The sequence below is a fragment of the Aedes albopictus genome, chromosome 2, assembly GCF_035046485.1.
Source record: "Aedes albopictus strain Foshan chromosome 2, AalbF5, whole genome shotgun sequence".
NCBI classification, from domain to species: Eukaryota; Metazoa; Arthropoda; class Insecta; order Diptera; family Culicidae; genus Aedes; species Aedes albopictus.
This window is the reverse complement of record NC_085137.1, coordinates 220,565,248-220,581,773: the sequence shown is the minus strand read 5'-3', so window position 1 is coordinate 220,581,773 and position 16,526 is coordinate 220,565,248.

Sequence of the window (16,526 nt, the reverse complement as noted above, 5' to 3'; positions counted from 1 at the left end):
TATTTAGACATAGGGTCGAAAATATTGAATTTTTAAATAAAAAGAGCAATGACAGCCCGCTTTTTTCGTTGCATCAACCAGGTAATACATACAGCTAACCACTTATAAGAAAATTTATGGCTAGGTACTTGTGTGAAACATTACGAAGGAGAATTTTTTTCAGAGTGATTTACTAGTTGTTTCATCGTATAAGTTTAGCCACAAATTTAACAAAAAACGATAATTGCCAAACATCTTATTCAGCATCTTCTTCTTCTTCTTCTTCTTCTTCTTTTTCTTGGCGTAACGTCCTCACTGGGACAAAGCCTGCTTCTCAGCTTAGTGTTCTATGCGCACTTCCGCAGTTATTAACTGAGAGCTTCCTCTGCCAATGACCATTTTGCATGTGTATATCGTGTGGCAGGCACGAAGATACTCTATGCCCAAGGAAGTCAAGGAAATTTCCTTTACGAAAAGATCCTGGACCGACCGGGAATCGAACCCGTCACCCTTAGCATGGTCATGCTGAATACCCGTGCGTTTACCGCCTCGGCTATATGGGCCCTCAGCATCATGACATGTAAAAACATCTCCTCTTTGAAATGATAAAAAGTTTTCAATATTAATCAGCGATAGTTGATGAGCTATTTCAAATTTTATGTTTTTCCGTTTTGACCCAATCTCCCAAGTAACATTTTAAGTTTTGTTCGGCTCTACAAGAGATCTTCATGACCAAATTTTTAAAACTTGCAATAAAACTGATTTATACATCAAAACCTCTTGATAACCTCTTTAAGAGAATCTTCCGGCTAAGTGGACCACTCTCGGAGAGGTTTTGCAAACCGCATTAGAAGTAGCAATAAACCCGTTTTAAAACCTAGTTGAGAAGTTTCCCATTCTCGATTGCTGTTGTTTTTTATCAACAAAACTATGACAGCTCAAGATGCAGAAAAGTTTCTTTGATGGCACGTAAAGTTCAGGAGGATGCATCATCCGTAAGTAGAAAGCGATCATTTTAAAGAAAACTCAGCAGAGATAGTTTATTTATGTGAGCACGTTATGGAAATTATGGCAAACTATCAATTCATTGCTAATTTGAGCAAAAATAACTATTTTCCATTCACGTTAGCTTATTCTTCAATATGGCGACGACCATAATCAGCGAAAATAACACGAAAGCAAGTTTACTTTTATGATGACCGCAATAAACCTAGCAGTGTCGTTGTTTCGGCTTTTCCACCAACAGATGTCGTTCTTAATCGAACGGATCGCCATCTGTTGAGAGTTTTAACAGTTTTATTGTGGTAATAATGATTGCCAGAAGGTTTACATATCGGAGGGTTTTGTTTACTCTTAAAATCTGTCTTTATGCATATCTTCAAGTATACTATAAAACATTTCATCAATGGTTTTCACAAAAACAGTCATAAAACTGTGAGTTTTTATTATTGCTGTGATAAAACCCTAATAAAAATCAAACAAAACCAACCAGCAATGGAATTGTTACTTGGGCTCACTCTTATGAGTGTTTGGTAGCTTGGTTGGTAGTAGACATGTTGAACCGACCAACCCAATTTGGTCCTGTCGCGGGTGCCGGAATGGCCCCCGCGGGAACCTTCCCATTCAGTCAAGGCCGCCTTGGTCAGGACCCAAAAGCTAGTCATGTGGCGGCTCTTTCTTGATGATTTTTCATATCCATCATCCTAGTGAACGTAAAAAGGACCAACGGCCACCCCGGCGAACCCGTGGCCTCCGGAATGTGTCCAGGAGGAGCAAACTTCGAAGAAATTTTGGCCATAGCGCCAAAACTAGGCATGCGAGGGCCCTATATTCACCATTTTTCATATACACCATCTTATTATCCATAAAAAGGATTAACCCTCGAGCGATCGCGCTGTTGTATTTTGTACAACACGTTGCAAAAATCTCGCTTTTTGTACTCAGCATTAGCGTGGTGCTGACGCAGGTAGTCAACCGCGCGAGTTACGGAAGGTTAATGACCTCCCTGGCCAACCCGTGGCCACCGGCATATGCTCTGGAGTAGCCTGCTCTGAGTTATGCTTATCCTGTGTTTTGGTGATCAAAACCTGATTCTTCGCCTGCAGGCATCTAAGAAAGGGAGCATTCCTTAAGTAAGTCACGGTAAAATAGGGAATTTTGACCCCCCTCCCTCCCCCCTTCGTTCGGATTTTTCCTATATTTAACCCTCGAGCAGTCGCGTCTTCGACTACCTGCAGCGACACCTCGCTCACGCTTTGTATCACAAGCGTGCATTTTTCATGGTGCGTGTACTACTCAGTACACGACGCGACCGCTCCCGGGTTAATACATTGCTTGTCACACTTTCACAAACCCCCCATCCCCCCTTGGACCATGACGTGCTTAATGGATGGTCCCAAACTGAAACCAGGAATTGCGTCGGAATAAACCGATTACACTCAAGGAATTCCTCCTCAAATTCCTCTAGGGCATGGTTTCCCAAACTGTAGGTCGCGACCCCCCACGGGGGTCGCCGGCCTGCATCCAGGGGGTCGCGAAGGCCAGTTAAATATTTTACTGTAACAGACAACAAAATGAGGGAATTTCTATGGGGGGTCGCGAAAACCACATCTGCTGGCAAAAGGGGGTCGCGCGACCTGAAAGTTTGGGAACCTATACTCTAGGGATTCCTCCAGAATGCCTCCAGAAATTCCTCTAGGAATTCCCACATAATTCCTTTAGGAATTCCTCTGGGAATTTCTCAAGGAATTCCTCCAGGAATACCTCTATAAATCCCTCCAGGAATTAACCTAGGAATTCCTCCAGCAATTCCTCTAGGGATTCCTCTAGGAATTCCTCCAGGAATTCCTCTAGAAATTCCTCCGGGCTCTAGAAATTCCTCCGGAAATTGCTCTACTAATTCCTCCGGGAATCGCTCTATGAATTCCTCCGGGAATTGCTCTAGCAATTCCTCCGGGAATTACTCTAGGAATTCCTCCAGGAATTCCTCTAGGAATTCCTACAGCAATTCCTCAAGAAATTGCTCCAGAAATTCCTCTAGGCATTTCTCCAGAAATTCCTCTAGGCATTTCTCCAGAAATTCCTCTAGGCATTTCTCCAGAAATTCCTCTAGGAATTTCTCCAGAAGTTCCTCTAGATATTTTTCCAGGAATTCCTTTAGGTGTTTCTCCAGGAATTCCTCTAGGAATTCCTGTGTAAATTCCTCTAGGAATTACTCCAGAAATTCCTCTAGCAATTTCTCCGAAAAAATCCTTCAGGAATTCCTCCGGAAATTCCTCTAGGAATTCTTCCGGAAATTACTCTAGGAATTTCTCCGAGAATTCTTCTAGGAATTACTCTAAGAATTTATCTAGGAATTTCTCCAGGAATTCCTTCAGAAATTCCTCCAGGAATTCCACTAGGATTTTCTCCAGAAATTCCTCTAGTATTTTTTCCAGAAATTCCTCTAGGAATGTTCACAGAAATTCTAGGAATTCTTCTCGGAATTCCTCCAGGAATTCATCTAGGAATTCCTCCAGAAATTCATCTTGGAATTCCTCCAGAAATTCCTCTAGGAATTCCTCCAGGAATCCCTCTAGGAATTCCTCCAGGAATTTCTCTAGGAATTCCTCCAGGAGTTCCTCTTGGATTTTTTCCAGGAAAAAAAAATATTTTTTCGGGAAAAGCTTTGTATTTCAAGTAATTCAAGTTTAGATGCATTTCGCCATACAAAATTAAATTGATTCACTCCTGCTGATCAACTGTGGCTAAGCGCAAAGCGGGCAGTCCATTGTTGCATACGCCTTAAAAACTCGCCAATTGTTGCATGTTTTCTTATGAGGTGTGCAACAATTGGCAATTTCTAAGGTGTGAAACAATTCGCGAGTTACCCTAAATTAACTTAAGATTTTTTAGAGTGCTGCTTGGAGATGCTATCAGAAAAACGGGTTGTCCATACTGGCTAAAATGGTACCTATCTCCCAGTAACCTTCAAAAATGTCGGTAATTTCTTTCTGGCTTGCAGTCTCATGTGTTAGCTCACGAAACAATTATTTTTGCTCCAACGTTTCGATGTCAAATAATGCTCATGACTATGGCCTTTGGGTTATATTTCTTGGAAATAGCATCAGTACTATGAATCTGTGACATCCACTGACCAAAAAGACTGGCGAATGTTTTCGGTGATATTCGTTGTAACGGCCAGGCAAAAAGTCGTAGCAGGAGATCCAAGAATGAATCCCAAAGACTATCCACTTATGAAGTGTAAGACCTCTTATATTTTTTTTCATTAATGATTATGTAGATTTAATTATAAATTTAAAGTCTTGTTTGAAGTATTCTTATATCACTCTTACCACCAAAATACTACCCTAATTTAAAGCGAGGCTCTCCCGGATAACCCATAAACCACACTACACGGTTTGCAACGTAACATTATGTAAACAGCGCGCATTTATAAATCATGTGGCCAAACGGGTGGATGTTCAACACACGTAGCACGCGCTCGCTCGTCCTCGTAACACACTGATTATACAGGCAAAACATTATTGGAAGGGAGCACTACTGCACACGGACGGACGGGCGGTGCGGCGTAGGTAACCTAGTGCCCACATAGTAGATGATACACCACACCACGCCGACCAATCCAGTCTGTGTAACGAACCTATATGGTAAAAAAATCAAGGCGAAAAACAAAGTTCGGAAAATATGGGGAAATGCGCTTCAGCCACCCGAAATGCAACGCGGTCGGTCTGTTTTGTTCCTTCTTCCATTGTGTTTACCCAACTGGGGCCGGGCAGTGCACCGCATTGGAAAAATTGTTATAATAATAACAGAGAATCTAAGGCAGGGATGTTCAACCTTTGAAAATTCATGCGCCACTTTTTGTATTCGATATTAGTAATGGTGTCACGGAGGTTACTTGAGCAACCAGTTCTTTTCAGAAATGATAGAATACATGTTGCTTCTTGGAGTTCACGTACATTGGTACCAAGTGTGCTACCTGATCAGAAGGTCGTGAGTTCAATCCCATGATCGACCTTTTTCAACATATATCATCAACAGGACACAAAACGCACACAAGAAGCGTTGCCATGGTGAATTTGAAAACATTTTTATGGTGGTCATTACCGCAAACCGTCTTTCAGTGTAGAGATATTTCGCTCACAATTTATTGTCATTTTGTGCAGCTCAAACAATCTGGTTCATCAACAGTTGATCAAGTTGATCATCAAAGTTGAAAAACAATTTGGACTTGTTTCTAAAAAAAAACACAACAAGATATAGAGAAATGTTTTTTTTTCAACGATGCAGCGTTTTCGCACTCATGGCTAGTTTCTACACTAAAAATAATCATAAACCTACCGAGTTCAAAAATACTGCAATCTAGTGTTATAAACCATTTGATTTTTTGCTTTTCAATGTACCCCTAAAAACTGCAGATTTGAGATTCTGACAGTAACTGAAGTAATGTCTATGTATCTGCAAAACTAAAATTAATCTGGTTTCAATAGAAATTTCACGGACACTTTGAGATTCCACTGAAAACCACTGTCCTAGACTGAACAAAAAAAAAAAGTTCCCGCCATACAGTGCCCAGTCGCTGCAAATAAACGCCTCCTTATCGCTCGTCAATTTTCTGCCATCAACCACACCGATACCGAAACTGTGTGTGAGAGACTAAAACCATCCAACAACGTATCAACCAACACCGCCCGGTGAAACAACGTGTGTGAGCAGCGGTTAATTAATTATCCATCATCAGCGTCGAAGAAGCGCCTCCACGCAATCCTCCGGCCAAACATTCGGGGAACGGCTGTCTGCCACTAGTACTAGGAGTGATGACCGGACCGAAGTGTAACTAAATTATCGCAAATAATATACTATAACATATAAGTTCGACAATCGGCTCACAGCCTTTCGACGACGCACGTAATGGGTTGAACAAATGCGGAAATTATGTGCGAATTTGAGTTCCTAATTGAAAATCATGTTTTACGAAAGTAATTGGAGCAGAAATGAAAATTTAATATGCCAGGCCCCTAATGACACAGTTGTTGGAGGCTAAACAATTACTATTGCATTTTTCGCGTCATTTCAGTCGGTTTGATTGATTGATGATAGCGACTTTGCAGCTTCAAGAACGAACCATCTTTTCTCCAAATAATCAGATGTCCACTCTTCCCGGGTCCCGGGAAGGGAATTACGTGGAAAATTACAATCAATTGTAAAATCACTTTCAGCAAGGACAACTTTGTCCTTATCCACTAAAAGTAATAACAACGAGGTGTGTGTTGATCCGCGGTTCTCACAGGAGTTTCCTCTAATATAAACCGGATACACCCAAACCTCCGTTTAGGTAACGAGTCGGTACTGCCTAAATACAGGGGATAGATAAAATGATCGGGACAGATAAAATTTTCACTTTTCAAAAAATGTTCAACTAGCTGTAATTTTTCGGAAAGTGCATCAAATATTCTTAAATTTTTACTGTAAGTTGACCAACTAGTTGTATAGCAGTGGTCCAAATTTGGAAAAGATCGGGCCATTCTTCGCGAAGTATATAAAGATTCGAGGAAAACGTAAAATTATCCAATAGCCAACTTTGAGCTGTTATATCTCCGGAACCAATGAACCGAATGCAATGAAATTTTGACCATTTATGACTTATATAATGATCTATGAAAAACCGTTGATTTAACTTAATTTTCTTAACACGAAAGAAAATTATAACGATTAGATTATTTTTCTAATAAAACACCAAATTATCCAAAACTTCAACATCATTTCAAAATTCAAGATGCAAATTATAAATCATTTGATTTCCCTCTTATTGACTCATTTATATATGTGTTTTGAAGGAAAGTAATAACATAGCCGCCAATAAATTGAAAAAGTAATGGAATACATATTAAATATAGACCATTTTGCTGAAAAATCGTGAAAAAATAAAATCACTATATCTTTTTCTCTTGTTAAAAAAATCAAGTTAAGTCAAATGTTTTCCAGAATTCATTATATGGGTCATGAATGGTCAAAATTTCATTGCAATCGGTTCATTAAATCCGGAGATATAACATCTCAAAGTTGCCTATCAGATAATTTTACCTTTTTCAAGAATCTTCAAGAATCACAACTAGCTGATGAACTTACAGTAAAAATTTGAGAATATTCGATGCACTTTTCAAAAAGTAACGGCTAGTTGAACATTTTTTGAAAAGTGAAAATTTTGCCTGTCCCGATCATTTTGTCTATCACCTGTAGAATTTTAACCTAAATGGATTCAGTTTATTACCTAAATGGATTTCAACGTTGCATAGAACTTTGAGAAGGGCAAGTGGCTTGCAGATGCAAAGGGGAGGAGTCAATGCTTTCCGATGTAAAGGGAGGAGGGTCAGAGGTGCTTCCAAGCGTTTCAGGACATTTAAGAGGTACAGGGGATACTCAAAATAACTGGACCAGGTAAAATTTACACTTTTCAAAAAATTTTCAACTAGCTGTAACTTTTCGAAAACGGCATCAAATATTCTCAAATTTTTACTGTAAGTTCATCAACTAGTTGTGTACCATAGCAGTCCAATTTTGGAAAAGATTGGGCTATTCTACACGAAGTTAGACATATTCTAGAAAAAGGTATAATTATGCGATAGCCAACTTTGAGATGTAGTATCTCCGGATTCAACAAACCGAATGCAATGAAATTTTGGTAATTTATGACTAATATAATAAGCTATCAAAAACTTTTGACTAAACTTAAAATTCTTTACACGAAAGAATATTATAACGATTAGATTATTTTTTCTAAAATAACACCAATTTATCCAAAATTTCATCATCGTTTCAAAATTCGAGTTAGTAATTATAGTTCATTTAAATTCCCTCTAATTGACTTGAATATATTTATTTATGTTTCGAAGGAAAGCAACCAAATGGTCGGCATTAAATTGAAAAAGCAATGGGATGCATATGAAAAATAGATAAATTTACCAAAAAAGCATATAATAAATGAAATTGCAATAACTTTTTTTCCTATGAATAATTTGTAATTAAATCAAATGTTTTTCAAAGTTCATTATAATCGTCATGAATGATCAAAATTTCATTGCATTCGGTTCATTGAATTTGGAGATATAACAGCTTAAAGTTGGATATCGGAGAATTATACCCTTTTCTAGAATCTTTCTAACTTCGTGTAAAATAGGCCAATCTTTTCCAAAATTGGACCACTGATACACAACTAGTTGATGAATTTACAGTAAAAGAGAATATTTGATGCCCTTTTCGAATAGTTACAGCTAGTTGAACATTTTTTAAAAAGTGAAAATTTTATTGTCCCAGTTATTTTGAGTATCCCCTGTATTTTAGGGGGCTTCAGAGGCTTTCAGGTGTCTTTCACATGGATTTCATTTGTGTTTCAAAGGCGTTTCAAGGCGTTTCAGGAGGTTTCAGAGAGTTTATATGGTGCTTCAGATACTCTTGGGTGATTTTCAGGGAGTTTTCATGAGGTTCCAGACGCGTTTCAAAGCGTTTCAAGGTTTAAGGGCGTTTCATGGCCATTCAGGAGGTTTCAGGAGGTTAAAGGGTGCCTTCAGAGGGTCTCAGGTGTATTTTAATGAGGTTTCAAAGCGTTTTAAGGCATTTCAAGACGTTTTCATGCGTTTCATGGTGCTTCAGGAGGTTTAAGGGGGGGTGGGGGCTTCAGAGGCTCGCAGGTGAATTTCATGGAGGTTTCATGGGGATTTCAGAGGCGTTTCATAACGTTTCAATGCGGTTCAAGGTGGTTAAGGGCTTTTGGAAGTTTTTCGATGAATTTGTGGGGGCTTAAGAGGCTTGTAGGTGAATTTCGCGGAGGTTTCATGAGGGTCTTAGGTCAATTTCACGGAGGTTTTATAGGGATTTCAGGAGCGCTTCGAAGCGTTTCTAGACATTTCAATGTGTTTCAGGGCGTTTCACTGCGATTTAGGATGTTTCACAGGGATTTTGGGGGGCTTCAAAGGCTCTCATGTGGATTTCACGGAGGTTTAATGAGGGATTTAAAATCGTATCAAAGTGTTTCAAGGCGTTTCAGGGTATTTCAGCAGTTTTCAGGGGTTTAAGGAGCTTCAGAAGCTCTCAGGTGAATTTCACGGAGGTTTTAAAGGTATTTAAGAGATTTTCCAAAGCGTTTCAAAGCAATTCAAGGCGTTGCAGTGCGTATTAATGCGATTCAGGGCGTTTCAGGAGGTTAAGGAGGGGCTTAAGGGGGTGCTTCAGAGGGGAGTTCTTGGAGACCCATGAAGAATCTTCGAACTCGTAACTTGATAGATCATGGTTACCTGAGATTGTGTGAGTATGAACCTTAGTCATAAATCTCTTAAAGACAACCAAACACGTTAGTAGATCCGATGACCTATACTTCAGGAAGTTCTTGGAGATCCTCAAACTGACAATGAACTCACCACTTGATAGCGCACGTAGCTACATAAGGCTGTGTAAGCATAATGTTATTAATAATGCTTCAATAGATCACTGATTGCACTTGTAGATCAGATGGCCTTAAATCCAGGGAGTTCTTGGATACTCCTTTGCAATCATAGAACTCACCACTTGATAGAATATAGATGCCTGAGGCTGTGTAAGTATAAACCTCGTTCATAATGCTTTTAGATACAAGTAGTAGTTCTCGTAGATTCAATGATCTATACTCAAGAGAGTTCTTGGAGACCCTTAAAGATTCTTCAAACTCAAAACTTGATGGATCATAGTTACCTGCAGTGTTGCGAAACTCATGCTCATGAGTAAAAAATACTCACTCACCTTACTCATTTGCGAGTAATGCTCACGCTGTGAGTTACTCGCGTATGAGTATACTCACGCGTGAGTAATGACGTCATACTCTCGCGTGAGTATTACTCACTTGTGAGTAATACTCACGCGAGAGAATGACGTCATTACTCACGTGTGAGTTACTCATTTTACTCACGGTGAGTTTAGTGAGTAAGTTATTTTTGTTGGTTTGAAATGATGTTTTCGTTTGTTCTGTACTGCAATGGTGATTATTTATATACAAGGCACAGTTTTCGAGGAAAGGTGGGTCTGCTCGAGAGCTTTGGCTAAAAACTCTTATTGTTTACCTACGCATGCAAAGTAATATCATCAATTAGGAAATCTCTATATTTCACCACACTTTGTCAATGGTATAACTTTTTTCGCATACGTCGAATCACTTTACGGTATTCAATAAAGATGTTTGGCATATATTTACCTACCTTCAAATTAAAAAGGGTCAATTACAGCATCTCCTAGGTCCAAACATTTAAAACTTTTCTTTTCTGCATACATTTGATCGTTTTTTCTCATATGGCTAGTTTCTATTACTGTGCAAAAATATGGGGCATATAATGCACAAATAGTGGTTTCGCTTCAAAATTACTTGAGTAGGCAAGTATGTAAGGAAAAAAAGTTTTACACTGGTAACGCCTCCCTTGTAAAACTAAAAGAGCTGTAGTTTTTTCTGCGCGGAAAAATAGTCCGTTCTATTATTCCGTAAGGAAAAGTAACGTTTTTCCTCATACTAAACACTTGATCAGTTTGTAATTTAAAATTTACAGAAAATAGTAAATTTACTTGAGTACTCAACTTTCGTACATGAAACTTACACACTTAACGCATCCAGCAAAGCAAAAACCAGCAAAACGAATAGTTGATTTTAAGGCAATTTTTTGCTAGAATCCGGTACAACTTTGTGCCCTATCAGCACAAATTGCTGGATGTTTCATAAAAAAGTGCTTAGAGTTGATAGAATTGAAACAAAACTTTATTGGAACTTATGGGTGACAAAAGGAACAAATTGCCAGGGCCCGTAGCGTAGTGGCTACACGTTCACTTCATAAGTGGATGGTCATGGGATCGATCCCAGCCCGGCACTTGCAATTTTTCGTCAGTTGCTCTTCCCCCCGAGAGCAGCTGGCACCTGACCCTCTTCAGAGCATATGCTCCAACGGACCCGGACACCTGGATATTGGCTAACGGCAACTCATAATGGACCCCCAATCGGACTGGAAAAGGAACAAGAGCCACACATCATTATCCTCGTGCTCATCATTCTACCATGATAGTGTAGAAAGTGAAAGCAGCGCAACGGAATCCAGTTCGATCTAGTAGAATTATAATAGAATACATTTAGGAGCTGTACAAAGTGTAAGTACAGCTTCCAATTGGAATCGCTCACGCAGTGCCCTGGTGTACAAAAGAGCTGTAAATTAGGTAAAGTGATTGAAGAATGAAAAAAAGGAACAAATTCTGAAGGAATCCCATGAGATTTTTCAAGTCTTAGTTTTTTTTTCATAAAAAGTTGGACCACCTTAATTATATGAGCCTCGGACCTAAAAAGAAAAAAAAAAACTGCCGAGCAAATTACTACCAGTAACATGGCCAGTAATCACACCCAGGTAACCAATAAGCAGCTAAAATGGCATTAATTCAGCACTATATGCATCTTTGCAGCAGGTCTGCTGCTATCGAACTGTCAAATCCAAGGTCAAATCGGCTATCAATCGAGCACACCACACGATTCCGTAAAATTACTTTTTCTTAATTGCTATCTCTGCCAACTTCCTGAAGAAAGCGTTAGTTCTTGAAGGCGGCTCGAACGGGCTGGTTTACGAAATTTCAGCCTGCCTTTCAATCTGCTACGTGCGGAAGCGAACTTTGTCGTACGAATTATCGTGCATTTGTTCAATGCGTTTAGTGTTCTTTATTAAATTTACAAGACACACAAGCATACAAATACATTTCGTCCATTTAAAACAACGCTGAGCTCAATTATATGTGAATGTCACGCCTGCACTAACCGAAAAAAATCACTGTTTTCAGCTTAATGCAACCGCCCATTCAAATCAGCACCACGTCCTGCACCAAATTTTTGGCTTCACGCCAGTTATATGTGGATGACAGGTATTTCAGGCAGTCTTGCGAATAATCGCGACCATCACGAGACAATCACTTGAACCGCTTTCTGGAGTCACCCTTCACAAGGTGATACGAACCAGATAGCATGTCATGCCTGGAATGACAAACATGTTGTGGGTTACACCCTTCGCAGCTTTGCAGCGATAGCAGTTGCTGAGTGTGCTTCAGGCGGGTTGCTAGAGAATCAATCTCTCTGAGCAACGATGCATAACGGGCGAAGTGAGAGCGTTTGCCGTAGCCAGGGCGAACTGCGTGGTGCGCTCAATGTATGCGTTTAAACTGAGCTATGCAAAACGAATAGGATTTATGACGTAGTACCGTGCTTGTGATAATACACATGCATAGTTTTACATGCTGTTGCGCATGCATCTACTTGAGGCGACGGAGAGAGTCATGACACTCACATGAGCCGTATCCAAGTCAGGATGATTGTAGCAAAACAAGGGTGACCGGGTGACTCTGATGGGATTCTGTCTTTTCTGGTGTTAGCGACTGTAGAGAGAGCGAATCAGAAACCGCAGAGACAGGGTGATACAAGTTTGGTGTTTATCAGCTTTTTTGTGACTTGTACGCTGATGCTTCGCGACACTGATTTCAGGGGATTGATCTCTGTCTACAAGAGGTTTGAGTTCAAACAAAAGCCCTCACGTTGAGCTGTTGGGCTCAAAGGGGACCTCTTCAGGACCGCACTAAACGGAGCGCTTAGAACTACCAGTAAGATACAATTCACTAGAATAAAAAAAAACAATAGAATTATTGACAAGCAACCTTGTCTACTGATTCAATACATTCGCCCCAATAAAACATACCATTTTAATGTTTGATAGGATTCCAATCCTTTAGATAAATTTTAGATTACCGTATAAATATGAGTAAAGCATACTCGTGAGTGAGTATCTGCACGTCAATACTCACGAGTGAGTGTGAGTTGTACAGCGCTTACTCAAATGTGAGTAATACTCACGGTGAGTTTAAGGTGTACTGCTCATACTCACTCGTGAGTTTGACTAGTTGCGTGAGTACTCGCTCATTTCGCAACACTGGTTACCTGAGGTTGTGTGAGTATGAACCTTAGTCGTAAATCTCTTGGAGACAACCAAATATGTTAGCAGATCCGATGACCTATACTCACGCCGCAGCTGTCAGGAAAAGTTTTCGGCTGTGTCACAGGGCGTTGCATGTTAGTCCGTTGTCTAGTGTCGTTATTTTTTTAAAGAGCGAATAGCTTACTGGAATCCGTGTTTTTTTATGTACTTGGAAATCCTCAAACTGACAACGAACTCACCACTTGACATCGCATAGTTGCTTGACTGCCCATGTTCGCATAGTCGACGTAACCACCATTGCCAATGTCAGCATACAAAAGCTAATATATAGTTTATTGCATTGCTAACTGGACTGCGACAAAGTGCGGAATCTCAAATAAAAGTGCGATATTCAGGGCTGGTAGCAACATCTGATGGTCAGGATAGTTAATTTAGTGACCAATTTCTCGAAAATAGTGACCAAATAGTGACTTACAGAAGCAAAAAAGTGACTTTTGGCACAAAAATAAATGATTAATGATTTAAAATTGTTGTTCAGAAAACCCTGGACTCCTGGAGTATCGCATAACGAACATTTTCAAGAAAAAAAAACTTCACTTATTTCAAAAATTGTACAAAATTGCCAGTATATTCAATTTTCTAGCACAAAGTGTGCACAAGTGCACTCATTTGTAGGCACAAATGAGCATGAGGCTGATGAACATCAATAGATGTGTTGATCAACATTAGTCCTATACTTCTCATGGTTGCTCTAGAGCACAATCGGTTTGCGACGAACTCGCGACAAACGGAATTAGATGAATATGATGCAATGATTTTTAGAATATGATTGTGATTTTATAAGGTTTACCCAACTACTAACTACTTATTTCAATACTAGAACTATTGATAAAAAATCAAAAACCTTTTGATTTACAACAAATCATTTTTAATTGGTTTTGGCAAATTTAGCCAATTTGCAATTATTTTTGTTTAAGTTCTGAATAGATTTCTATGAATTTTATTGCTGGGTATTTTTTTCGTACTTGAAGACATATTTCAGGAAAACATCTTTGAGAGATACATGCTAAAATTCCTGGAGAAAACTCTGCCAAGAATGACAACAAACAATATTAAATTTTCATATTCGTGGCGGTGTCCGAGGGAATGACGATGCTCCGAATGTGAAATTTTCTAACGAAATCCTAGGAAAACTTGAACTAGGAAAATGTGTAAGCATGAAGTTTGTAATGTTCTGGTCCAATAAATTATCTCTTTCCTTTTCTCTGATCTAAACGGATACTAGAGAAAATATGTTGATTCGATTGCGCTTGACACAGCACAGTCATGATCTCGACTGATTGTTGGGTTCATCCTAGGAAAAAAATGTAGAGTATTTTGGGAGAACTTTGTCGATTTTTATCTGGGAAAAGTTCTGTAGAAAATTTTCTTTGAATAAAAAAGTGTTTATTTTACGGTACTCCTGAAATAAATCAAATATTTTTCTGCAGATTTTTGGAAAGTACCATCTCGGAGATATCTCAAGGAGTTTTATTATTAATCATTCAGGACATACAAGGACTACAAAAGCATACTGAAAGACTTTCATCAACAGATATTTTCCGAATGCAGAGTAACTGTTTTTCTTGTGTTTAGGTATTTTTTCAGAAAATATTTGAGGAAAAGGTATTGTAAAAAATATATTCCAGATATTCTAAAGGGATTAAAAAACCACCATTTTTCGGGATTGTATATGTTAGATATTTTTTAAAGAATTTTATCAGGCTCACGAAATCTGTTATAATTTTTCCCAGGAACTGCAACTGCACCACAATATCATATGGCAGATTTTGCAAGGAATTCATACAAAAGTTTTACATCTATATACATATAAAAAAACAGTGTGCTCACTGAACATTTTAACGTAAAATCCGCCAAGAGTTTCATAAAGGGTTCTAAAAATGCCCAAGTAATTTTGCCAGTAATTAAAAAAAAAACATCAGATTTTTTTTTATTTTCGAGAACAGTACTACAAAATCCTGTTTGAAGTTTAGTCACATGAATCACATTTAAAAAAACACCACTAATAAGTTACTCTATACAGGCGATTAATGAATTTGCGAACATACCTTTATGAACTAGACATTTTATTGTCTCCAGTAACACATAGCTTTAGACACTATTTTAGATATCAACTCTTGTTCTACTCACTGACAAGATTTCAGGACGATGAAAATAGTTGAAAATAGTGACTTTTTAACAAAAAAAGTGACTTTAGTTGAAAAGTGTTGAAAATAGTGACTTTATAGTGACTTACACGAAAATAGTGACCAAGTCACTAAATAGTGACTCGCTACCAGGCCTGGATATTGCATCAAATCGTTCCGGTGTCTTCATCGCACTTATTCATCACGAACTAATGAATAAGTGCGGTGAAGACACCGGAACGGTCTGACGCAAAATCGCACTTTTATTTGAGATTCCGCACTTCATCGTCGCACTTATAACCGCGCAATGCGCAATATAACGCATGTGCATATTTTTTTTTTTGCATGAGTCGTTAATTTAGATGTTAATTGACCAATTAACCTTTTGACTGCTTAAAAAAATATTTCCAAGCTTAATGACTGCAAGCAAAAAAGCCCAAAATCGCATATTTTGCCCTATAAATTGAGGTATAGCTCAAAATTGTGACGTGTTAGAGCAAATCTGAGCCCGGATTCGGATTCAGCGGCCCAAAATCCTTCGGAGACACATAAGTTTGCTCTTGAGACAAAAAAATGTTGCGCTGTGTCTTGAATAAAAAAGATTGAAATCTTCATTAATTGTCAAAATTGCAAATGTGTGTTGAAAACTACAGTGGCGCTTACATCGACTATGCGTATTTGTGCAGTTGAGGCTATGCAAGTCTAAAACGCCCCCTTAATGCTAGAACTAGGTAACTCATTTTGGCAAGAGCGGGTAAAAATGGATGGTAAAACTTATCCTGCTATAAAACAAACTTTTTGTTGGTCTTAAAAAATGAATTATTATGTGTTTTTGTAGTTTCAATTGACAAACTTTTGTTTATTGTAGTGTACGTTCAGATATAAACAAATCTCTCGCGGTTTCGTAAAACAAGTTACCTAGTTCTAGCATTAAGGGGACGAAATTTCATTCATATTGCTCCAATATGCTATACAATCATAGAACCAACCACTTGATAGAAAATAGGTGCCTGGGGATGTGTGAGTATAAACGTTATTCTTAATGCTATTAGATACAACTAGAAGCCCTCGTAGATTCGAAGACCTATACTCAAGGGAGTTCATGGAGAACCTTAAATAATCATTGGTAGATCTGATGACCTATACGCAAGAAAATTCTTGGAGATCCTCAAACTGACAACGAACTCACCACTTGACAACACATAGCAACATTTCGTTCATAGTTCACTGTTTACGCTTGCAGATCAGATGGCCTAAACTCCAGTGAGTTTTCGGATACTCTTAAGCTTTTAACCCTTAAACACTCAGTAAACGTCCCTTAACTCTTAATTCTGTTTTTTTTTCGTAAACCAACTGTATCTGTAATCTTGACGAGTACTCTAACTGC